The sequence below is a fragment of the Pinus tabuliformis genome, chromosome 8, assembly GCF_031772625.1.
Source record: "Pinus tabuliformis cultivar Carrire ecotype Pingquan chromosome 8, CPIR1, whole genome shotgun sequence".
NCBI lineage: Eukaryota > Viridiplantae > Streptophyta > Pinopsida > Pinales > Pinaceae > Pinus > Pinus tabuliformis.
Window position 1 is genome coordinate 837,874,791 of NC_142294.1, and position 25,450 is coordinate 837,900,240.

The 25,450-nt window shown below is 33.6% G+C and overlaps 1 pseudogene across 1 annotated transcript; it reads right to left on the reverse strand.

The window, feature by feature from the left end:
- Positions 1-884: 884 nt before the first annotated feature.
- LOC149238188 (bet1-like protein At4g14600) lies at positions 885-12,775 on the reverse strand (annotated as a pseudogene). Its single transcript, XR_016245348.1, has 4 exons — positions 12,454-12,775; positions 12,223-12,346; positions 12,035-12,091; positions 885-1,054 (listed from the first exon to the last, which is right to left on the reverse strand). The product of XR_016245348.1 is annotated as a bet1-like protein At4g14600 (transcript).
- Between the last annotated feature and the right edge of the window lie 12,675 nt (positions 12,776-25,450).

Below are 25,450 nucleotides of genomic sequence, written 5' to 3' on the forward strand. Positions count from 1 at the left end.
ATAACTCTCAAATTAAAAATCTTGATGGGCAACTCTCCAAACATAACATTTGCATTGATGTGAGGAAGAGAAAGTCACTAAACCATTGTTCCTAGGTTCCAAGTCAACATGCGTGTTGTATTCTCCATAAGCCTTAGGGCTAGCCTGTGTAATGGATTTTCCATTACGATTAAAGGGATTTTTCTCACCTCCTCCCTTAGTTGAATGCGAAAGAATTGATCGTGAACCAAGCAAAGGGAATTCACTTCTTTAATAGGTTCGCTATTTGACATGAAATTAAAGAGGGAATTTCAATACAATCTAGAGGGGCAAAATAAAGTGATTAAGAGAGATTGTCTTAGAATCAGAGACTTGGTTTCTTCAAGTTAGTTATGATCCATGATCCTAGCTTCAATGGAAAATGAGCTATTTTCTCAAACTTCAAAAATCTTCTAGAGGAATTTCATGCCTAATATGTTGGAGAGTCTGTTGATTTCAGGAGTAAAAGGTCAAAGATAATGAAATAATGAACCAAATGTTTGTGACAATTTTTTTTTTAATGATTATAATTATATAGGTTTCATATTCCCTAACCTTCTAAAGTTTTTCCAAATGGGAACCTCCTAAGCCTACGGAACCTTTCAAAACTAGTAACTATGTTGTCAAAGCACATGTTCTTCGCTTTTCCTAAATTTGGAGTATATAGAATACCATAGATCTAGAGCATGGGAATGAAACACTGAAAATAGTCAAAGGAGTTGTTTACGTAAAATGCACTGTAAACAAGAAAATGGGTAAGTAAGCACAACCTACCTTCTCCTCTCCAACAACCCAGATTGGGTCTGTGCTAAAACTGCGAGAATAGGTGAAACGACCCTCAATCTCGAATTATTGTCACTTTTAATCCAATTGCTCATCTTCTCCACACCTTGGATAACAGATATACAATGAAGAAGCATAACAAACCAAAGATAATTACATGCATTACATGATTAGAACCCTTCTGTATTATATTTTTGTTTAATCTTTTCATGTTGTTCTTAACTCCAGCTTGAGATTTAATCATTGTCATTTCCTGCGACAACCATGTCATTACATAATCAGATAACAAAGGCAACTTTTAAAAATAAGCTACACAAATTAGAGACGCAAAATTAATAACAAATACCCAAAAGAACAAGAAGCAACCATTCAATAGAATATACCTGTGCAATGCTGTAAATGGCCTAGAACTTTTCCTGTATTTTAATTATATGTGAAAATGTTGTAAATGACCTAACATTTTCCTATATTTTGGTTATAGGTGAGAGCAAAGAATCCTTTCGATCTGACTTAAACTAACAGCTTGTTGAAGCTATCAAGAATAAAAAATCACAAACTTGTATCAATTACATCATCAACGTGTTAGTGAGTTAATTTCAACTGCAGTTGTCTCATGGATTGAGAATTCATCAATGAGATAAAATTGATTTACTTCTATAATTTAAAATAGATCTCATTGTTTCTAATTTATAAACCCAAATGACGAGAAAACCGATGGAGGAGATCAGGATCGATCAGGATGCTACTATCGTCATCCTGCCGCCCCATATAGGGCTCAAAGATCGGGGCATGGCATTTTCCATAGCTCTACAATAAAATAAAATCAGGAATAAATTGTTGCTGCTGTTTTTTTTTCATTATGATAGAAATATGAAGGCAAACCTCGACCAAAAGCATCTCATTTGAGGCTTTTCAATTGAATTTGTGAAATGAAGATTCTAGGTTGGAATTTTGCATTCACTAACTTATTTTTGTAGGAAAGAGAAGTCTCTCAAAAAAATCAGAACAAAACAGAGATCTATTTCCAATTGTTGTAAGAATTATTGATTTCAACACTAAACAACATCTGGAAATGGACGTTCAATGCATGAAAGAAAATGTTGAAAAAGATTTAGAATGCCAACGCTGAAACCTAATCCTTGATTTAAATGGATCATGAAAAAACTCAAAACCCTGACAGTATTTAAGACCTAAACCAAGAATTAATACCTTACCAGCTTCTCACATCATATTGATCAATAGTTTCACATGAAAATTCTTAAGATACACCCCTGTTGTGGTATTTTCCTATTGCCAGGTTTCCTTCAATTTCTTTTTATAATGAAAGACATGAAAATTGCTTAAACAATAAAAACGGAAGCATTACATAAATGATCCAAAAAAAGGGTTCTGACATCAATCCTTCCTGGTCAAAAATATATACTCAAAGTATACTCAGTTTTGTAATTTATTAACTCTCAAACAAAATTTGGAAATAGATCTCTGTTTTGTTCTGATTTTTTTGAGAGACTTCTCTTCCCTACAAAAATAAGTTAGTGAATGAAAAATTACAGCCTAGAATCTGCATTTCACACAAATTCAATTGAAAAGCCTCAAATGATATGCTTTTGGTCGACGCAGTAATCCAACAGCGAGGTTTGCCTTCACATTTCTATCATAATGAAAAAAAATAGTAGCAGCAATTTATTCCTCATTTTATTTTATTGTAGAGTTGTGGAAAACGTCATGCCCCGATCTTTGAGCCCTATATGGGGTGGTAGGATAACAATAGTAGCATCCTGATTGATCCTGAGCTCCTCCATCGATTTTCTTGTCACTATTAAATCCATGTGAAACCCAGTTTCTCACGTCAATGCCTCTGATATCCAAGCTAACACCTAGTTCGAGAATTAGTGACATGCCATCTGGTAGGGTCCCTTCTTCAGCTTTTGGGTCCTGAAAATGACTTCTTTGCCCTTGTTGACACAATTGGTACACGAAACTGGGTTTGCTGAATCTAGTGTACTGCAAGTTGGAATTCGTGTTTTTATTGATAAACTCAAATTATGGATAACTCTTAAATTAAGAATCTTGATGGGCAACACTCCAAACTTAACACTTGCATTGATGTGAGGAATAGGAAGTCACTAAACCATTGTATGTGAAAATGTTGTAAATGACCTAACATTTTCGTACATTTTAGTTATAGGTGAGAGCAAAGAATCCTTTCGATCTGATTTAAACTAACAACTTGTTGAAGCTATCAAGAATAAAAAATCACAAACCTGTATCAATTACATCATCAACATGTCAGTGAATTAATTTCAACTACAGTTATCTCATGGATTGAGAATTCATCAATGAGATAAAATTGATTTCCTTCTCCAATTTAAAATAGATTTCATTGTTTCTAATTTATAAACCCAAATGTTGTAAGATTTATTGATTTCAACACTAAAAAACATCCAGAAATGGACGTTCAATGCATGAAAGAAAATGCTGAGAAAGATTTAGGATGCCAACCGTGAAACCTAATCCTTGATTTAAATGGACCATGAAAAAACTCACAACCCTGACAGTATTTAAGACTTAAACCAAGAATTAATACCTTACCAGCTTCTAAATGATCACCCTCTAAGGAACTTAGGGAAAACTATGCAAGAAAAAGAAGAAAAAGAGAGGATATCCTCATGCCCAAAATCTTAATTGGTCTGTCTGTTAGCCTCCTATTACAATAGGTTTCATATTTCATGATTGACTGTTTTACATGCCAAATATGTCATTCTTTCCATGCTGCAAAGGTTCCATATTTCCTAGAAAACTCAGAAAATTTAAAAAATGTAAAGAGGGTATGCCCTAAAAGAATAATCAAAGGGTAAAAAGAATCAATTGGCCAAAGAGAAAAATAAATGAAATGAACCCCAAACAAAAGGCCAGGAAAGTGTGCTAGCTCAAATGCCACTACTATATTCCATTTTTGAAGAACTATTCCATTTTTGAAGAGTTTCACAGTTAAGGGAAGGCCAAACAGCTTAATCTTGGCTTCCCTAGGTTTAAATTTCTTGTTGTAGAGATAGAGAATAAATATCTGTCCAAATTGTTTAATCTTGGAAAATTTGTAGATATGTAGAGAATCTTGGGCGCTCAAATGCTTAATCTAAGCCTCAGAAGAAATAAGGATCGATTTAGATAGGAGGATAGCAAAAAGAAAAGTTGAAAAGCTGGGTCTATTAGTTCAAGTGCACCCAAACCAAAAAGAAGAAAAAATGTTAGGTAAGTAGGCCGGGTAGGTAGTTTTGAGGTTGCAGAATCAATAAGTGTGATCAATTTTGTATTTAAAAGTGTTATTTTACTTCAGATCACAAGTATAAGGCAAAATCCATTTGGAGCAGCTCAAGCGAGGCATGTCTAACTTTCCCCTTCTTACTTTCCCCAAATCATTCTCTAACTTCCCCTAAAGAAGTCAAGATCTGCTTGATATCTCTTAAATTCATCATTTTCCATAACATTTTCCTAAGTAAAGATCTGCTTTACTTAGGAGCACTCATATCTCATTCTACAAATTCTATTTCCCCCTTTCAAGCCTAATATTTCTATACTTAGCGCTTTCTTCACCAATTTCATATTAATTTGTAACTTATTATATAAATCCCTTCTTATTTCTCCCTTCCCCTTACTAAAGTATGTATAAAATCCCCCTATTTTACATATCCCCTCCCTCTGGTTGAAAAATAACCATAATATTTCCTTGGGAATTACTAAGTTTACTTGAAACTTAGTAAGAACCCTCATTTTCCTCATCAAGCCATCTTCCAATGCATTTGGACTCCTTCCGATCGCATAAAATCCCTCCTTTGATGTATAAAAACCCTCCATTAACCTTGTTTTTACCTTTTCAAGGCATAAAACCCTCTTTCAATGCTATCGGACCCCTTCTGATGCATTAATAACCCTTCTTAGTGCACAAAAATCATCCTCCGATCTATAAAGCCTTCCTCCGATCAAAGGAATCCCCCTCCGATCGCATTAACCCTCTTCCGATTGAGTGTTTCCTCCTCCGATGAGCTTTCCTCCCCTCCGACGCGATATCGCTGTCGGAGGTCGCAACGTTCATTCATCGGCCCCCTTTTATAACTCCCCGATATCATTTCGCCGATGCGATTTCGCAATCGGTAGTCGCAATGGTTTATATGCCCCCATTCATGTCACAGGCCCATTCCTCCGATGCGATATCGCTATCGCACCCGAAGGCATATCGCATCGCAAATGATTCCTTATCGCAAGCCTTATCGCATCGCTGTTTCGCAGCCGTCCGATCTACCACCCCCATCAACGACTCAGATCATTTCGGGGATCGCACATATATAAAGTCCTGCCCCATGTCCCCACCGATAGTGAAATGCCGAGTTAATCGCGGCCGCCCATTCGGGCCCTCAGATCAACGGGCCACATTGTGTCGCATCGCTCCCATATAAAGCTCCGACTGGCCGGAGCCGAAATGTTATAGAATGGAGCTTAATTGTGTGTCGGGTCCGCAGGGATTGGCACTGTTCGCTCCGATATTCCGGAGCCGAAAAGTTATAAACAGCAGTTCAAAGGGCATATCGGGTCTGCGGACCCGTTTCATTGTAAATCCGCCGTTATGGGACCGCCGATGGGCCAGACCCGAAATACATAAAAAGAAGGCCTATAGTAGATCGGGTCCGCGGGTTCATCGCTCATCAGAGGTTTTATGTTTTGGGATCCGCCGATCGCCGATTTAGAGCCAGTCGTTGGATCTGCCTTCGCGCGATCCAACAGCCAAGATTTAATCTCTGCTACAGTGCCGCGCCCGCCCATGTTTTTCATGAATTTTGCATAGAAATGGGTCTTTTTCTTTGTAAAGGGAAAAGAGGCCATTTCTTCACTATTTTCACAGCTGCGCCTGCGCGCGCTCAGTCAAAGGAAAAGCATGCATTTTTAACCATTTTTGGATCGCTCCGGCCCTAGTAAGCTCCCGATAGCTTTATTTTCGGCCTCAGCACAGTCTTGTGCATCCATTCCTCCTCTTTTTTGCAATATTTCTTCAGTTTTGATAATGTTTTGATCGACCAAGAGCCGAAACAGTTCTAAAGGCCACGGAAGGCACGACAGCAGTCAAATCTCGCCATAAAGTGGCAGGCAGGGGCGATTTTGTAGTGGAAAAGTGTATCAGTGGAGAGAAAAGGCCCCGATTCAGTATTAAAGAGTATCAGAGTAGCGGCAAAGAGTATCAGTTAAAGAAGATCAGTGGAGAATTAAAGCCACATCAAAGGAACATTAAAGAACATCCAACAAAGTCAAAGAGTATCAGTACAAAGTTAAAGGCCATTAAAAGCTAAATCTAATCAGGATCGATGAACATTGAAGCCGGCTAAAAGGAATAGATCAAAAGCCGAGGCATAGTAATGACCAAATGAACAGCACAGAGCTCAAAGGACATCATATTTACTCATTTTTGAGGCAGCTGCCCCAGCGCAACAATTAGATAGATCTTTCATGCATTTATTTCAGGATATTAGGATTAAAGATAGTTGTTGCCACAGATCTGTTTAAGATCTACTCTTGTAGATATTTTTTGGATATTTTCTCTATATAAACCACCCTGTGCATTGTAAAAAGGGTTGGTTGGTTGATAATCCTCTTTCTGGACTTGCGCTGTATACTTCGAGAGATTTAATGAACAAAGATTGCTGGAATGTTGGCTTATGGACTGTCTCTTTATGGATTTGATGGCTAAAGAGCTAATTACAGAATACTAATGCTTTCTTCATGGAATAATAAGTCTTTCTCCCTTGTTTTTTGTTTCTATGTATGCTATATCATCTATATGTCATGATCTAAATTGCAGGAAGAAAGAATAGTCCAGATGTTGCTTAGTTGTACTCTGTTCTCAATTCCTGTTATTTCTCCATGTTTTCCTCTGAATTAGTCCTAAATATGAATACTTCTTTGCTCATATTTACACTAGTTCTTTCATATATGACTGTTATTTAGGAATCCTTGATTGCTCCTATATAATGTTCACTCGCCTTCCCTCTGTTAGCATAATGAAAGCTGCTTAGCTATCTTTCATTCCCTGACATCCATTTCATCCTTATTCCAGCTTTGATATTGTTCCTTGTTTAAACTATAATGCTCTGTAGTTCCTCTTGTGACCAAGAAAACGCACCAGCAGCCTTAATCCTTGACTCCATGCCCAATGGTCTAAACTTCTCCCACTATGCAGGCCAACTCTGTCTGAATCATCATCCATCCCACCAAATTTCAAACAAAACCCAAGTACATCATAACTAGCCTAAAATCACCCTTAAACAAAGCTATATTATAAAGAGAGAGCCCTCTCTGATTGCAGGTAGGCTAGGACCTACAGTCCAAAGATTGGTTTGTGGTTACCTCGGCCGTATCCCTTAAGGAGCCAAGGGACAACCTGAGTGATAACACTGTCTGCAGGTTAACATATCAGAACAAAACTTACACAACAGTAGTTTGATGCAATATTTATTTTCTTCCTTTTTAGAAGTTATTTTGATAAACACACCTCAGAGTTGAGGTTTCACCACATTACACAGACTTTCTTTTGCTCAGGTGCCATGCTTGATGGGTTTATATTCTGCCAGTGCTGCACAGGGCTTACATGGTCCCTGACCCCTTTTTGACATGCCATTCGGGTGGGGCAGACGAGATCAAGAAAGAAAACCCCAATGGATGGCTTAATTTTTACTTTCGGGTTACCATTTTTTTTGTTAAATCACATGTAAGATGGAATGTATTGTACATTATTGTTTCAGTAACAGAAAATTGAGAGCATATTTTGTGACATTAAGAAAATAATGTTGGACTATATTCATGGTCTTAGAAATCGGTTTTAGTTATGATAGAAATGTGAAGGCAAACCTCGCTGTTGGATTATTGCGTCGACCAAAAGCACATCATCAACATGTCAGTGAATTAATTTCAACTACAATTATCTCATGGATTGAGAATTCATCAATGAGATAAAATTGATTTCCTTCTCCAATTTAAAATAGATTTCGTTGTTTCTAATTTATAAACCCAAATGTTGTAAGAATTATTGATTTCAACACTAAACAGCATCCAGAAATGGACGTTCAATGCATGAAAGAAAATTATGAAAAAGATTTAGGATGCCAACCGTGAAACCTAATCCTTGATTTAAATGGACCATGAAAAAACTCACAACCCCGACAGTATTTAAGACCTAAACCAAGAATTAATACCTTACCAGCTTCTCACATCATATTGATTAGCAGTTTCACATGAAAATTCTTAAGATACACCCCTGTTCTTGTCTTTTCCTATTTCCATGTTTCCTTCAATTTATTTTTATAATGAAAGACAAGACAATTGCTTAAACAATAAAACCGGAATCATTACATAAATAATCCAAAAAAAGGGTTCTAACATCAATCCTTCCTGGTCAAAAATATATACTCCAAGTAATCCTTCCTGATCAAAAATATATACTCAAAGTATACTCAGTTTTGTAATTTATTGACTCTCAAACAAAATTTGGAAATAGACCTCTGTTTTGTTCTGATTTTCTTGGGAGACTTCTCTTCCCTACAAAAATAAGTTAGTGAGTGCAAAATTCCAGCCTAAAATCTGCATTTAACACAAATTCAATTGAAAAGCCTCAAATGATATGGTTTTGGTCGATGCAGTAATCCAACAGCGAGGTTTGCCTTCACATTTCTATCATAACTAAAAACCAATTTCTAAGACCATGAATATAGTCCAACATTATTTTCTTAATGTCACAAAATAGCTCTCAATTTTCTATTACTGAAACAATAATGTACACTACAAGAAAATAATGTTGGACTATATTCATGGTCTTAGAAATCGTTTTTAGTTATGATAGAAATGTGAAGGCAAACCTCGCTGTTGGATTACTGCGTCAACCAAAAGCACATCATCAACATGTCAGTGAATTAATTTCAACTACAGTTATCTCATGGATTGAGAATTCATCAATGAAATAAAATTGATTTCCTTCTCCAATTTAAAATAGATGTCATTGTTTCTAATTTATAAACCCAAATGTTGTAAGAATTATTGATTTCAACACTAAACAACATCCAGAAATGGACGTTCAATGCATGAAAGAAAATGCTGAAAAAGATTTAGGATGCCAACCGTGAAACCTAATCCTTGATTTAAATGGACCATGAAAAAACTCACAACCCCGACAGTATTTAAGACCTAAACCAAGAATTAATACCTTACCAGCTTCTAAATGATAACCCTCTAAGGAATTTAGGGAAAACTATGCAAGAAAAAGAAGAAAAAGAGAGGACATCCTCATGCCCAAAATCTTAATCGGTCTGTCTACAGGTTAACATATCAGAACAAAACTCACGCGACAGTAGTTTGATGCAATATTTATTTTCTTCCTTTTTAGAAGTTATTTTGATAAACACACCTCAGAGTTGAGGTTTCACCACATTACACAGACTTTCTTTTGCTCAGGTGCCATGCTTGATGGGTTTATATTCTACCAGAGCTACACAGGGCTTACACAGTCCCTGACCCCTTTTTGACGTGCCATTCGGGTGGGGCATACGAGATCAAGAAAGAAAACCCCAATGGATGGCTTAATTTTTACTTTCGGGTTACCATTTTTTTTGTTAAATCACATGTAAGATGGAATTTAGTGTACATTATTGTTTCAGTAACAGAAAATTGAGAGCATATTTTGTGACATTAAGAAAATAATGTTGGACTGTATTCATGGTCTTAGAAATCGGTTTTTAGTTATGATAGAAATGTGAAGGCAAACCTCGCTGTTGGATTACTGCGTCGACCAAAAGCACATCATCAACATGTCAGTGAATTAATTTAAACTATAGTTATCTCATGGATTGAGAATTCATCAATGAGATAAAATTGATTTCCTTCTCAAATTTAAAATAGATTTCGTTGTTTCTAATTTATAAACCCAAATGTTGTAAGAATTATTGATTTCAACACTAAACAACATCCAAAAATGTACGTTCAATGCATGAAAGAAAATTCTGAAAAAGATTTAGGATACCAACCGTGAAACCTAATCCTTGATTTAAATGGACCATGAAATAACTCACAACCCCGATAGTATTTAAGACCTAAACCAAGAATTAATACCTTACCAGCTTCTCACATCATATTGATCAGTAGTTTCACATGACAATTCTTAAGATACACCCCTGTTGTTGTCTTTTCCTATTTCCACGTTTCCTTCAATTTACTTTTATACTGAAAGACAGGACAATTGCTTAAACAATAAAACCGGAATCATTACATAAATAATCCAAAAAAAGGGTTCTAACATCAATCCTTCCTGGTCAAAAATATATACTCCAAGTAATCCTTCCTGAGAAAAAATATATATTCAAAGTATACTCAGTTTTGTAATTTATTGACTCTCAAACAAAATTTGGAAATAGACCTCTGTTTTGTTCTGATTTTCTTGGGAGACTTCTCTTCCCTACAAAAATAAGTTAGTGAGTGCAAAATTCCAGCCTAAAATCTGCATTTAACACAAATTCAATTGAAGAGCCTCAAATGATATGGTTTTGGTCGACGCAGTAATCCAACAGCGAGGTTTGCCTTCACATTTCTATCATACGTAAAAACAAATTTCTAAGACCATGAATATAGTCCAACATTATTTTCTTGTACTGTACATTATTGTTTCAGTAATAGAAAATTGAGAGCATATTTTGTGACATTAAGAAAATAATGTTGGACTATATTCATGGTCTTAGAAATCAGTTTTTAGTTATGATAGAAATGTGAAGGCAAACCTTGCTGTTGGATTACTGCGTTGACCAAAAGCACATCATCAACATGTCAGTGAATTAATTTCAACTACAGTTATCTCATGGATTGAGAATTCATCAATGAGATAAAATTGATTTCCTTCTCCAATTTAAAATAGATTTCGTTGTTTCTAATTTATAAACCCAAATGTTGTAAGAATTATTGATTTCAGCACTAAACAGCATCCATAAATGGATGTTCAATGCATGAAAGAAAATGCTGAAAAAGATTTAGGATGCCAACTGTGAAACCTAATCCTTGATTTAAATGGACCATGAAAAAACTCACAACCCCAATAGTATTTAAGACCTAAACCAAGAATTAATACCTTACCAGCTTCTCACATCATATTGATCAGCAGTTTCACATGAAAATTCTTAAGATACACCCCTGTTGTTGTCTTTTCCTATTTCCACGTTTCCTTCAATTTATTTTTATAATGAAAGACAGGACAATTTCTTAAACAATAAAACCGGAATCATTACATAAATAATCCAAAAAAAGGGTTCTAACATCAATCCTTCCTGGTAAAAAATATATGCTCCAAGTAATCCTTCCTGAGCAAAAATATATACTCAAAGTATACTTAGTTTTGTAATTTATTGACTCTCAAACAAAATTTGGAAATAGACCTCTGTTTTGTTTTGATTTTCTTGGGAGACTTCTCTTCCCTACAAAAATAAGTTAGTGAGTGCAAGATTCCAGCCTAAAATCTGCATTTAACATAAATTCAATTGAAAAGCCTCAAATGATATGCTTTTGGTCGACGCAGTAATCCAACAACAAGGTTTGCCTTCACATTTCTATCATAACTAAAAACCGATTTCTAAGACCATGAATATAGTCCAACATTATTTTCTTAATGTCACAAAATATGCTCTCAATTTTATATTACTGAAACAATAATGTAAACTACATTCCATCTTACATGTGATTTAACAAAAAAATTGGTAACCCAAAAGTAAAAATTAAGCCATCCATTGGGGTTTTCTTTCTTGATCTCGTCTGCCCCACCCGAATGGCATGTCAAAAAGGGGTAAGGGACCGTGTAAGCCCTATGCAGCTCTAGCAGAATAGAAACCCATCAGGCATGGCACCTGAGCAGAAGAAATTCTGTGTAATGTGGTGAAACCTCAACCCTGAGGCGTGTTTATCAAAATAACTTCTAAAAAGGAAGAAAATAAATATTGCATCAAACTACTGTCGCGTAAGTTTTGTTCTGATATGTTAACCTGCAGACAGACCGATTAAGATTTTGGGCATGAGGATGTCCTCTCTTTTTATTCTTTTTCTTGCATAGTTTTCCCTAAATTCCTTAGAGGGTGATCATTTATTTGTGATATGATTACATTTCTGATATGTTTGAGCATCATTTTCAAGAAAAGGAAATATTGAGAGAATTCATTCTTACCAGCTGGCTGAAAAACCCATTCTCGAACCTAGCCTCCAACTCTATCTCCTGAGCTATCTGGAAGTTGATGAAAATAATACAAAAAGGCAAATATTGCCTTCACAAAATCCTTCGAAAATTACAGAGCAATTTCAGTACAAAGCTCAATACAAGATCCCTTTATTGGGGTTATGGGATGCATGCCTTACATTTTTGAGATGGGAAACCTTATGATGCAATCCATCAATCTCTTCGTCCAGGTCCCCATGAATGGGATCGACCCTCAACTGCAATTATTCGCTCTGGGGATTCGATCTCCTGCTCAACCCCTCTCTACAAAAAACAATCAATATCACCGCATGCATATCTCCATGAAATTGATAAAATAGAAATGGGTGTGCTTAATTGAAGAAATTGAAAGGAAAATGACGGAATGGTACCTTGATCGGAAGGGCCCTGAAGCTTAAGCAGAATTCCCTCTGGGCACCGGTGCCATCAACAAAAAATTGAAGCAACCGTTTGAGAAGAAAAATTGTATGGGTTTCCAGAACGATTGTATGGGAGGAATGCCACCATTGAAATCAAACTCCCCATAAATTTAAAGGACATGTTTCAAAATATGGCATCACATAAGAATAAGATTCAGCGGTTGCCGACATTCCTGGGCAGGTAAAGAAGGCAGCCACCACCGTGTTGTCTCCATTCAGGAAGTAATGGCATCTCTCCTCCACATTATTTTTCATGTGGCTAGCTTTAAGTAGAAAAAGGTGGAAGCTTTTAGAAAATGCGCTGGGTCTATGGGGTTTTAGGCTCACAGTTCAGGCAGTTAGGGTTCATGCGCTTGACAGTTGAAGCAGTTGTGGCGGTGATGAGATCTAATGGTTAAATTTTTTTGAATCGTCTAACAATTGATCAAAGGGTGCTAAAGGCGACAGAGTGGCATTTCAGGGAATGCTTTTCAGAGGGAATTGCCTTACGGCGTAATGAAAAACAATATCGGTGCTTGAAGACATGAAAGCCCCCATGTTGTCGTTTTCCGAAAAGGCACCGATTATGCTAAAAGATGATGTCACAATGCTTTTATTTAAAGTAAAGCACTGGTGCGTTTTTATGTTATGGACACACCGGTGTTTTTGTATGATATTTTCTCTTTCTTGGATACATCGACCTGTGACAGTGCAATTATTGTAATTTTTAAAATCTGTTATTCATTGAGAAATCGACTATATCTTATAATAATATTCGTATAAATTAATATTTGATTAGTGCATTTGTATATGATGTTTAGATTAATTTGTTATGTTATCAGATTTATCATCTCTTAATTATAATATTTAATCATCCATATATTTAATCAGTGGTGTAACATTTCACAATGACATTGGATCACACAATAGAATAAATTAAAATGCATTTTATTATATATCAATAAGAGGCTATTTATCATACAAATGGGATTGTTATTGGTAACCCCTTTTCTTTCAATTGGGACACCATGCCCATGATTACATTAAACAAAATGTCTAATTTTCACAGACAATTATTTCAAAAATACAACAGGTTGCATTCATATCCAAATAGATCATCATTCTTCGTTGGAACTATTGTCAGTGCTCAAGCTACTTCCATGGCTTGAGTTATTTGGAAGAATGTTTTGTTGATTGCATCGATTATTTTCACCTTCCTGATCTTGTTCCATATGCAAACATAAAAATAAAGTGTAATGAGTGTATCTACATTGATGAGAATAATGAAAATTGAAATAAATAATATACATCAATGTAAATTGAAAAACAATGTACCATAACAAAAAGTGACTCGTGAATTATACACCTTATTTCAAAACCAAATCTCATGTCTTCTTTCAACAACTCTTATGTTGGTGTTGTTCCATACTTTGTTTCTTGCAAGTTTTATACCCCATAATAAATCATATATTTGATATAAATGTTTTTTTTGTTCTATTAATTATAAACTCAGAGAAATAAAACAACATAGATACTTACAAATTCCACAATTAATTTTTGATATGCCAACATATACCCACAACCCTTATTTAACACAATGTCAATCAATTCTTCTAATGGCTCTTCTTTGTATGTTAGCACCTATTTAAAGACATTTAAGAGTGGTTGCTATAAAACAACTTAAAATATACAAAAATGAAACCCTGAGATGTTATAAGGAAATATTAACAATTACTCACAAACTTTGAAATCAACCATTTTCTTCCTTGTCGTCTTGTTTTATGTGTTGAATGAGTTCCATATTATTTTCTTTTCTGCAAGAAAATATTTGAAAAATAATGTTCAATGCTAAATTATTTTTTATATGTACAAAGTCAATCATGATTACATACAGTTGAAGCACGTTGTTGTTGAGATGGCTCCTTCTGTGATGCAATTATGTCCATTTATTTATCTATCTCCTTATACACTTTTTGGGACATTCCTACTGGCATGTTTCGTATATCAACGCGTTGATCATTTTGGGATTTTCATAATCATCCTTAAAGAAAAAGTAATAAATAATTTTTATAATAATATATGAAAACTAAATATAACAAAATAGATACTAATAAATTAATGGTTTGTAGTAATATATACATATAATTCTAGAAAATCATTTTATGCAATTAGGAATATTACGTTTTGAATGATTATTTTTTGCTGTTGTATATTTTTTCTTTTGCAAGTATGACATGTCTCATTGACCATTGCTTTGGAAACGATTCCTGTAGTTTAGATATAGTTTCGTTCTTAGAAGCATTGCATTGATTTTTCTATTATAAGTGGAAAGTACGTCTATACGTTCGTTCCACTAAATCCCTCATAGTTCTCTAAAAAAAATTCCCCCTTTCATTAACCTCCAACATCACTCCAGATGAGTTAAGGACCAATTCATTGTCATTTACATGTTCCATAATTTTTCTTTTTCTTAGAATGACATTGATCTTTTGCTTCGTTGTTGATCCTTGTAGAAAATTAAACATATATGAATTAAGAGATTGTTTGAAACACGTTATATAATATTATTAAGTATATTATTAATGAAAAAAAAAACAACTCATATTGAATAGTATTTTTTCTTTCACCTGATTCATCATTCTGCAATTTTTCTATCAGACTTTTATGCTCTTCCACACTTAGATTAAAAATAAAATTATCAACCTTGTTCAATTTGTGGTTTTGCGTGACACACACTAACTCATAGATATTAGTTAAACATACATATAGTTCAAACATATTAATTTTGTAAAGAATTTACAAAGAACTTGCCTTCTCTAACTTTTTGATGTGTTGTCAATGTGTCAATCAATGTTTTTGTTACTTGAGACCTTCTGAGACATTTTTTTATCAATATACAACTTGTAGCATTCAAAACAGAGGCCATTAGATATATTTTACAAATAAATTAGGTAATTTATCAAGCAAAAAAACTTTGGTAACCAGTGCATTTATTTGAATAAGCTCATCGATGCGTTTATACGATTAAACACACTGAGCTTTTAATTATTCAGTACCATCATGGAAAATTATTTTTTAAAAATAGTTTTAAATTATGATGATGAAATTTGTAAGGTTGAACGCACCACACTAATTTAACAATGCTATTAGGAACAGGCACGCCAGTGCATTATATTACACCGAGAGCAACGATGAACAAACTAGACAGAATAAAAAATGTTATAATATACCGGTGCATTGAAGTACTCAAGTAGCCCCGGTGCGCTATGTTACATATGGTGCACCATGAAACATATAGACATTTTTTTAAAATCAAAGAGGGTTGATAGTGCAATTTGTAAGGCTCAACACACCACAATGATTTAGCAGTGCTATTAGGAACAAGCGTGTTGGTATGGTATATTACACCGAGAAAAACAATGAACATATTTGACAAAATCGAAAGTGTTATAATTTACCCGTGCATTGTATTACTTAGGTGGCACTGGTTCGTTATGTTATAGATGGCACACCATGAAACATATAGCTATTTTTAGAAAAAAATGGAGAGGGTTGGCAAGGTTTGGATCTAATTCAATAAGTGATTCCCCTATTGAATATGTCAAATTCCGTATATATAGGAAGTACACAAACCCATTAAATATAAAATGCCTAAATTAAAAAAACCCTAATTGTGAAGTGGTAGAGAAAGTTAATCCCTAATGTGAAATTTTGCAAGAAAAAGCAAAGGGTTAAGGTAAGTATTGATTTTGTTTTGTTTTTTTTTTTTTTGAATTTTAATTAAATTTAAATAGTTACAGAGATCGTAAAAATTTCTACTAGTAAAATCTATAGTAATTTTATTTTATTTTTATTTATTTATTTTCTTTTTTTTCTGACTTGTGAATAAATATAACAAAAATTGTTAAATATTTTAACAGTAAAATTTAAGGTTCTTGGTATCCAAGGTTTTGAGTGAATCACCATACCTTTCAAATTCTGATCTTTCGACGGATCAAAAATATTTTGCATCTCTGATATGATCTTCTCTTGCAAATGATCTCTCTTTAATTAAACCCTAACTGAAATTGTAAATTTTTTATTAGTAAAATAAACAATAAAATTTAAAACTTACTATGCAAGTTTTTGAGTGAATCACCATACCTTTAGCTTATGATCTTCTGGATAGTTCTGCTGCTCCAAAATATTCTGTTGTTGATGCGTAGTGCTCCTAGTATATCTCTCTTGCAAATCACTCCTTTGAAATTTTGGGTGAAATGGTGAATAACTTTTTACTATTTAAAAGACGTTATGAAATTAGATTTCGAAAAATCAATTGCCACTCATTTTTTAATTTTTTAAAAAAAAGAAAGAAAAAAATCATGTTTTTTTATATACAATTTATCTGCACATTGGTGAGTTCGATAGTCAAACACACTGGTGTGTTTATATAAAAAGCACACTAACATTTCCGGGGCGCCATATTTTTTCAACGCACCGACATGATTCATTTTTTTCATTTTCAAAATCCTAAAACTGTGCGATTATATTTTTTAATGCAATGGTGTGTTCTATATCTAAAATAGCACCGAGACGGTTAAATTCATTTTTATTTTCTAAATTCGGGAAATAGTTGCGTACCAATGTTTTTTTTTTATATTTAAATGTACTGGTGCATTTTTATGTGAAAGAGAACTGATATGATAACTCATTTTTTATTTTTCCAAAATTCCCGGAAATCAGTGTGAGTATTATTTAAATGCCACGATGCTCTTATTATTTAAATGGGCTAGTGCAGTTTATTCTGATTAGCACACCAATGGGGTTTAAAAGCTATCTGAAATTTTATTTCCACATAAAATGACATATTAATCTCAAATTATCCTTTAGGACGCATCCATATGAATTATAATATTTCATACTATACATTTTCCGCTTAAAGTCACATTGTTCTTGAAAAATGGTTTCAAAACTATATTGAAATTCAGAGTGTGGTTATATGGTTCTCGGGATTAATTTTAGATATTCACGTAAAATTATATTTATGTTTTTTCTCAAATACAGGGACAAAATATCAATAATACCAAATGGCCTATTCTTCAAGTTCCATCTCATTTCATATGGTTGATCAAAGTCCTTGGTGGAGTTCTCCCTTTCCATCTCGAGTAAGTTCATATTTTATTTATATTTCGATTATCTAACTGATTTCCTTTCTAATCCATGTCAAATTGAATAAAAATGTATGCAAATTATTTGTAGGATCCAAATTCATAATCGAGTTCAAATGCATAAAATATTACTCCATATTATTTTCAAAAACGTCAGAAGCTCTTATCAGAAGCAGCATATCACAAGCAGTTGGTAGATGAAAATGGACAACCTCTTCACCCTACCAATTGGAACATGGCATCTTCTAGCTACAATCCTAGATCAACGATGGTAATAATTGTTTGGTATACTAAAATTTCAACAAACCAATTGCATTGTCGTGCTTACTAATGTCATTAATATTGTACTAATGATGTTCAATATTTTTTGAAATTAGGATTCTAGTGATGATGAACAACCCACCTACCATCATCCAATGCACCCCACTATAATGCCAAATCGAGAGAAGGTTGCATTAAGAGAAATCCTTGGAGAGGAAGCATACAAAGAATGGTTGAATCAACTGCCTATTCAATTCCCACTACGTCCATATTCACCAATTATGAATGATGACAACAATAGTAGTTCTTCATCACAAGTTGGCAATGAAGGCAATCAAATGGAGGTGTGTATGGATGATTACCTACAGGATATGAATTCCATGGAGGCAATGTTGTTAGATGCATTTCAAAACGATGAGCTAGAGGATGATGCTTATATCACTGATATCTTATTCAAAAGCTTGAAGTATGCTTCCACCACCCCTCTCTTTGGACCTAGTGGCAAGTCAAAGTCTACTAAGTTGGAGACAACAATGTTGTTGTACAACATGAAAACAAATTTTGGCAAGTCGAATGCATGTTTCTTGGAAATATTGAGGTAATTGACTTTGATGATTGATCAAGTTCCTTATATTTTGTTATACAATCAAATTTAAAATGGTTTATTTTATGAATGTCAAATATTGACATTGTACAATTATATTCCCCACCAAGTGTAGGATATTCAAAGATAATGTTCTTCGAGTGATAATGTTTTGCCGGGTAGTTGCGGAGAGGCAAATAAGTTATTGAAAATGTTGGGTACATATCATATCATGCATATCCAAATAATTGTATTCTATATAGAGGATAATAGGAAGACAAATAGATATGTCCGAAATGTGGGCATGATAGATATCATAATTAAAAAAAAAACATGTAAATCACATGGTCCTCCTCATAAGATATGGAGGCACATTCCTATAATTCCAAGGATTCAAAGACTCTTTCGTTGTGAAGAATTAGCTATGTTGCGGGGATGACATGCCTCACATAGTAGTGATTCATGAGTTATGAAAATCCTAATAGATTAATAGCCATGAAGCATATAGAGGATACATGGCCTAAAAAATTCAAGGATGAAGTACGCATTCTATGACTCAACATAGCCATGGATGGCAACAATCCATATTCCCTCCAAAACACCAACTATTTTGTTTGGCCTGTAGTAGTGATCAATAACAATATCCCCCCATGGTTTTCTGCGAAGAATGAACATCTTATGTTGGCTCTCATAGTCCCTAGTATAAGACAAGTGAAGAATATGGATGTCTACTTACGACCAATGGTAGATGAATTTAAGGAATTATGGGAAGAGATACATGTGTGTGATGTATCAAGACCCATCACAATAGAGAGGAGTTTTACGTTGTATGTCATATATGCTTTCAACATACATGATTATCCAAGTTTAGGAGTTTTCTCTGGTAAATTACATTCTTATTGATTTGTTTAATAACAATATTGTTTCGCATATTAATTTAACTCGTTGTAATTGTTCAAATCGTCATGGTCACTAACGTGTCAACCTGTATACAATAATTTTGCAGGTCTTGTAACAAAAGGGTATCACGGATGTAAATGTTGTGGACCTTCCCTAAAGGCTAGGTGGTCTGACCACCTACGAAAGCCAATGTATGACTGCTCCAGGGTATTCCTCCCAAAAGAACACCCTTATAGAACATAAACATCCACTTTCAATGGTAAACCAAAGGGAACCCAAATTCCTACAATAATGACACCAGCTCAATGGCTTAGAGAATATGAGATAGAGAAGGAGAAGGAGTTTTCAGAAATGTTCGATTCAAATGGGGAGGCTATGTTCGATGATCCATATTTCTTTGACACCTATGTTGAGAAATTTTCCATTGGGATGAAAATGAAAATTGTCTTTTATGAGCTCCCATGTTGGGAGCATCTTAAAATTTCCCACATACTAGATCCCATGCATATATTTAAAAATGTTTCATCTTCTTTATGGAGATACACATCATCAAAATAAAGTGACACATTCGCTGTTAGGAGAGATCTTATTTCTTCAAAAACTAAAAATAAACATTGGCCAAGACAAGAAACTAGAGGAGAGACTGGCCCCTCTTGGTCTTTCAAAGAAGGTGATGTCCCATGGATTTTAAATAAAGATGATATTTCTTTGGCAAAGGAAGTTATAATGAATGTGATGGTGCTTTCTTTATATGGGTCTTCACTATGGCACTTCTTCATTGTGGATGATCGTTTGACAGGGTTGAAATCGAATGAATGTTTGAACCTTCTAAGAGTACGTATGTCAAAAACATGATTTTATTATTATTTTTATTTTTATGTAATGGGATATTTTATAATTAATTTTTGTATAATGTACTATTTACTGTGCAGTGTCATTATCCTCTACCCATGGGTGGGTGTGTAAACCATGACTTCCCCCAAGACCTATGACATGTCATATCTAAATTATCGATAATTGTACATTGGATCACATAAAAGGAGATTCATATGGCTAGCATTCCATGGTGGTGTCAAGAGATAGCTAAGATTGTTTGTATGTTTGAGAAGGAATTGTCAACAAGTTTCATGGACTTGTATGTTCATCTTTTAATTCACCTAGTAGATGAGGTTGAATTAGTTTAGGTCATTTCTTGTCGTTGGATGTTCTTCTTAGAGAGACACATGAATAAATTGAAAGGTTTTGTTCGACAAAGGGCAAAACCCGATGGGTATATGGCAAAGGGGCATATATCGTACGAGTCTTTCTATTATTCCAGTGAGTACATTAAGCAATTTGACAACACACTAGGTGAGGCGATTTGGGACGATGAAAGGGATCAAGACAAAAGAGAAGGGAAGCTTTTTGAAATGAATGGAAAGAGGCACGCGATAAAGAATAAGTGCAGGATTACCATTTGTCAAATTACTACACAATAACTATTCACACTGAACTTCATATTAATGCATATTTTGATCTCATATATATATATGTGTGTGTGTGTGTTTGTGTTTGTTTTTTTTTCATCAACGAATTCAAAAATTGAAGCCATCAAAAAATTCATTCTTTACAATATGGAAGCGACACAACCATGGGTTGCATTATATGAAGAGAAGAGGAGGTAATGGGACAATGATAGGAAAGAATTCAAACAGTTGAATGGTAGAAGTTTGCCTTATCCTCATCATTTAAAAGATCAAGTCAGAGAGAAATATGGTGCATCTGGTCATTACCCGCGTGCTGAAGGGGATGTGCTAAACATAGGGATTGGGTGCAACAACTCAGTAATTATAATCTCTTTTTTGTATAGTTTTAACTTCATATTACACCTTTGAATTGTAACATCTATATATATTTGATGTTTTTAATTATGTTTCGGTTATTAGACACATGACACTATGATTTTTTCACTTTTTTATATGTGGATTTGTTCCCATCTATGTGGGCATATGGATATCATTTTCATACGGAGGATATCGATGATGGATGCATGACACAAGACTGTGGAGTGGAAGTCAAGCTTGACCAATCTAGTCGTGCTAGCCATTGTGATCAAAACCTAATGCAGGGGACATTAAGTTACATTGGAGAGATACAAGGGATCATTCAAGTGGACTTCTCTTCATCCAATTGTGTTATTTTTAGGTGTAAGTAGTGGGACACCTTTGATCAAAATAATGTAAAGGAAGATCACGATGGTGGGATAGTATCTATCAACTCTTCAAAGAGGTGGCATGAAGCTAGGGAACCTTACGTTTTCCTGAAACATTACAACTAGGTGTTTTTTTACCCAGATGTGTTAGATAGGGATTGGTGGTTCCTATTAAGACACGACCCTAGATCAAAACATTTTTGTAGAACAACAATGTTATCATGCCAAGCCCCGAGGAAAATAATCAAGGTGATGACAATGGAGAGTGATATGTACTTGTGTTATTTCATCATTTATACTATTGTTGTATGTTTTTGTTTACATTATTTTCCTAAGCATTTCCAATTGTTGTTTCTCCCTCTGTTGATGTCTCTGTTACATGATTGACATATAAAATACATCAACCTTATACATAAAATACAATTTGTTTTTATTAAATGAAAATTGTATTTATTAGTATGGAAACATAACTTTCAATTTAGAAAAAAAATAAAAATAAGTCGATGCACCAGAAACACATGCATGCACCAGCTTCAGTGCTCTTTAAAACACAACCGCACTATAGATGGTGCACACATACTTATGATGCACCGCTATTGGTTCACAATTTAAATTTTTGTAGTGATGTGTCACATGTATGCACCCGTGCACACATATAACATTTTCGCATGTAGACAAAACATTCACATAATCGAATGCACTAATATATAGCTATATTTTTAAATATTATTTAGGCAGTGCATTGGGTAAATTTGATAGCACTAATGCGATCAGAACATACCAAGCGCACCGTATTTGTGAGGGTGATTAAGAGGCATTTGTTTGAGTTTCAAATAGAATTGGTGATGCATTCTTGTTTCTTGTTTATTGTATCTAAATGATTTAAGGTAGAAATGTCTTTATCATTGTGAACATGATGTAATATTAGCTAGGAAAAATGTGAAAAACATGAATTTTAGTGAATATCTCAAGACAATTTAATTTGAATTATTTAAACTATATTATTTAACTCATATGTATTATTAAAAAAAGTTAAATTTAAACCAATATAATAGCAAATAAAGAACCAAAATAGCATCAAAATGTTATATCTTTATTACTAGAAAAAAGTTCATGTGTCTCTTTAAGGGAGAACTTGCAATAAAGAAAATCCCCAACTACAAGTAACTTGATCACAAGATTTATTTTAGATTTCTTTATCCTCATCTTTACAGAGAGAATTTTTTTATTTAAATTGGTAAGGGTTGCTATAAAGATTAAATTTAAATTTCTTGAAAATCTCATAACTTTAGTAATAAAATAAATTTTATAAAAATATAAATTTTCAAGTTGTATTAAATATAAATTAATTGTGCCGAGAGGTGCTCTACAACTTAGCATGGAAAGATGTTGTCTCGTAATGTTACATTTAAAAATAGTAAAACATTAATTGAAATTAACAAATTAAAAATAGTAATAAGAAAAGAAATTAATATCGGCCACAATTACAATACTTCAATTTACATCTTAATCTTATATAACTTTGTATATAGATATAATGTATTCGAAAGTAAAAATAAAAAATAAAGCTTTTATTATGAGGAAGAAATGTAATGAGTGAAAAAATATAGTTTATTTTTTTACTACAAGGGAAGCTACAACAAGTTCTCGGTCAAAACTATCACTAATCTCCCCAGGCCTCAGAAACAAAAATATGTCAGAATATTTTTCAGACATGCAGTATATTATAGAAGGTTTATTCAGGATTTCAGTAAAAATTGTATCTCCCATGTTTTTTCTGTTGACAAAGGATGTCGAATTGGACAATCAATGTGTAGTTATTAGTAATATAAATGAGTCTATATCTATGTGTCCTTGCAACAAAAGAAAAAAATGATCTTTATAACTCTCTCTTCTTAGTTATTAGCTTTAGTCCCATGCCCTCCGACAATCCAATATTTTCAAAAGAGAAAGAGAGAGTGAAATCCATAAGAAATAGTATTATTGATATTACATTATGTGTAATTCATTTTATGTTCCATTTACATGTGATATTTAAAACAAAAATATATTTATAACAAAATATATTTTAAATATTTCAATGCCCACATTAAATAACATAATTTTATAGATACTTTATATAGAGAAAAATAAAGTAATTTAAATTGAATATTTTCTTATATTTTCACTTTAGTGAGAAAGATTGAGAGAATTCTTATTCCATTAATAATTGCTTTCTAATTCAATGTATGAGGGATATTTGTAAAATTTTCAATGTTTAATATGGATTTGATATGTAATATTTAAAAAAAATATTAATAATAAAAATAATTAAATGTATACATATAGGAAAAAAATATGAGGGGACATATTTTAACATTTTAATATGGAGAACGTGAATTATAAATAAAATATTTCAATGTCAACTACATATATATTATACCAGTTACCTAGATCCACCAAGCGCCTAGAGGGATCAAATCTCTTTTCACTCAAAAAGATGTTTGCATCTCAAAAGATTTGATCCCTCTCAGCGCTTAGTAGATCCTGAGTTAAGGTGGATCTAGGCTACATATTGTAAAAAAAAATTGACTTAAGTTTTTTAAATTTAACAATAGATTGAATTTTATAAACAAATATTGAATTAGTTAAATTGTATTTTTGAATAATTTGTTATTAATAATTTTTATATTAAAAGTTGAATGAGTTACACATTTTTGTCTTTTTAAGAACTAACTAAATTATTTTACCTTTAATTATTTTATCATTGTGAGTATTGACATGTTTTACTAATTGAGTTAGATTGTATATCAATAAACTATCTAAGCAATAGAAAAATATTTATTGTAATTTTACAATCATAGTTTCAACCATACTAAACTTTGTAATTTATAAAAATGTCTTTGCATTTTTTTTTAAGTAAGTCGTTTTACATGCAATTTCACATATACAAGTTTGATATAAATTCACCAATACATACAATCTATAATAAACATTATTTCTTAAAAATAAACATCATGACGATAATCATCTAACAAACATAAACACACCTAAGATACACATTTGAATTCACTACCATCATCTAATCATATACACTTTTAGTAGCACATATAAACGTCATTAGCTAGCACAAAAATATAATAATCTAACAGGGCATCATCATCGTGATCACATCTAACAAAACACAAATATTGTAATCTAACATCATCACCACACACATCCTCAAATTAATATAAATCTCATGTCAAATAACTAATATCACCTACACATCTATCTGCAAACAAATTAAATGAACATATCTAACATGACCTAACAATATACACATCAACACCAACATATAAATTAAGTACATAAACCTAAACAAAAAATGCACCACACCTCTCTCTCTCTCTACACACACACACACACACACATAGAAGTCAAATAACTACATCATGAAGTCAAATAAGTGCAATCAAATATCTGATGCAACAGACATAGTAGTGCCTGCAACCTGGTCTACAGTAGAAGCTGATTGATGGTCAACTACTGCCTAATCAAGTACGTTTGTTGAACTCAGCTAAGATGGAGGACTAAGAGGTGGCTGGTATGTAGTAGAAGGTACTGGCTGGTCTATAAGAGAAGGTGATTGATCTACGCTGTAAGGAGAAACATATGACACATCCTCTAGCTTTGGCATTTGATCATCATCAGGAGACTAATGAGAAATTGTACTACCAAGAGGATCATTGACACCCTGACAGCCATGATCCTATGGGGTGGCACCACCAGAAGCATTATCATCACCATCCTCATGATCATGATCATTATCATCACCCTCATCATCATGATCATCATCGTCACCCTCATCATCATCATGACCACCCTCATCTAATGGATGTGTTGCTACGTGATGCCCTGCAGCCCTCA